The sequence below is a fragment of the Hevea brasiliensis genome, chromosome 5, assembly GCF_030052815.1.
Source record: "Hevea brasiliensis isolate MT/VB/25A 57/8 chromosome 5, ASM3005281v1, whole genome shotgun sequence".
Classification (NCBI taxonomy): domain Eukaryota; kingdom Viridiplantae; phylum Streptophyta; class Magnoliopsida; order Malpighiales; family Euphorbiaceae; genus Hevea; species Hevea brasiliensis.
In genome coordinates, this window is record NC_079497.1 from 115,337,451 (window position 1) to 115,339,657 (window position 2,207).

Here is a 2,207-nt window from a genome sequence, read left to right on the forward strand (position 1 = left end):
GCATCACACACCTCATGCTAAATCGACATACAATCTTTTTGTATCATGGAATTACCAACTTTTACACTACTATCGAGATTCTTCGGAACTGTAAAGGTAGCTATTGCTGTTTGCTGTAAGAGCTAGAAAATTTAGATCTAGTAAGAGGACCGAAACAGAGAATCTGGAAATCTTTTTTTAGCGGTTTCTAAGGTTCCTTATTCGCCCGTTATCTCCTCATCTTCTTCCCTGCCCCGCTATCCAATCTAATTCAAGACCCAGAAATTCGAACCTTATAGTATCCAGACTTTTAGACCAAGCTTTCAAGATTAAGGGCACCCAGCTAGAAAAGCTATAGACATTTTTTAGGATTCCTATGCCCTTGCTTTCACGAAAAAATAAAAGTCGTTGGGTCCTCTGATGACCTATTTATCTTATTAAGACAGTCCTATTTTCGTCCAACCTTGAATTGAGTCCCCTCCGGAGAGGGCTCCTAGCAGCAAACTTGTATGAAGGATCCACATAGAAAGAAATTAGGTAGTTGGTCAGGTAAAGGCTGACCAAGCCAATGATGCTTAGCTGGTCCATTTACAGATCTCTTTACTGGGATAGATTCTGCTAACTGATTTCGTGGGAGTCTATTCAAACTATCTAATAGTAGAAACGATAACAAAAAGTACCCCACTTCTGTGTACCACTAGTGCTACAAAGGCTTTGATACAAGAAGGTCTTTGCCGATTCCTATCAACATGGTGCACAAGGGGATGTAGCTCAGATGGTAGACCAAGCAACCAAAGCCGGGGACCTAGGTGGGAATAGTGAAAGAAAGAGAAGTGTTCAATACAACATTTCTGAAGCTAACTTTGGAATATCTTTGTAAGGAAAGATTCAAATGAGTTTGGATTGTAAAGCGGAAGAAGATATGATGATTGGTTTAGTGGCCTATATACCAGATCGACCCCGTTCCGAGACTACTCGCCCATGTCGGGATTCCACCATACCATACGTTTATACAAGACTGAGCTTCAATCTCACCCAGCTATTCCTCTGTCTGATCAGCCGATTGTTTTGTTGCACGCCTCCAGTATATCCCGACTTATGCGCAGAAAATCCGCACACACTCCTCTTTCGCTCGAGAGATGGCAACTGAGCCGCAGAGCAGAGGCTGGCTGAAATCTGCAATCGGCTAGGCTCGGCTGAATCGCTCTTGTCCTCTACTCAGCTGGAAACGGACAAGTCTGTTGACGAATTCTTGCAAGCTGAGATTGCTCTTTCCGCAGCCCAAGAGGCTTTGAGGATAGCTCAGGAGGTCTTCGATCGCGTCGAAGCAAAGATGAGGACGTTAGCTTTTCGAAGCGGTGATCTGAAGCGAGAGATCGAAGAACTAAAAACGGAATAAATCTGCGATTCCCTTCGGTTCGATTGGAGGAAAAAAGCCACAGGGCCAGGGTGAAGCAGCTTCGAAAGCTGGAAAGAAGACGCTCGAGTTGCTAAGGAGGAGCTGACTGCTTTGAACCGTCTTCTTTGAATTCTTTTTAGCAATGTTGTCAATTTTGGACATGCTGCTATCGATCTAGTTTGATCGATAGTATCTTCTCTTTGGTTTCAATCCTTTCACTACTCTTTACTCTTTATCTACTAGTCATAGTTGCTTTCCCATCCTCCTTATGGTTTCCTAAATAACAAAACAATTCCCATTGGACCCGGTAATGGTAATTCACCTTCTTTCTTTTTTTCATGATTCGGGATATTCCGATTCTGGAAATGTGACATATCGAAACCCTTTCTTCGTTCGTTCTCTCCTTTTCCTCAGCCTTGGTGCTGCTTTGAGATTCCAGGTATTCTATTGTAAAAGTATAGTCCGTGCGTCGAGCCTTATTTGCATGTGTTGGAGTTGGGCTGTGATGGTGTCTTTGAGTGGGGAGAATCCGGGGCCGAGGGGATCCTTCCTATCTCTCTGCCTTTACCGGGTAAGTGAGCACCACTCTGCTGAATAAGGGAAGGGGCGGAAAAGCTTATCCTGTTCAGGGGCAGAGATGTCAATAGCTCGACCATTAGGGAGAGTGGATTGACTTTTCCATAGGGGGAGGTCTATGTCAATTTAGTAGACCAACGGAAGAGGGGTCAGTCAAAGTGAAAGGTAAAGGTCAGGCTTGCTTTTAGAGCAAGTGGATCCGTTGTTCGACGATGCCTATATCCCCTATGATGATGGCTTGGCCAATTGACCC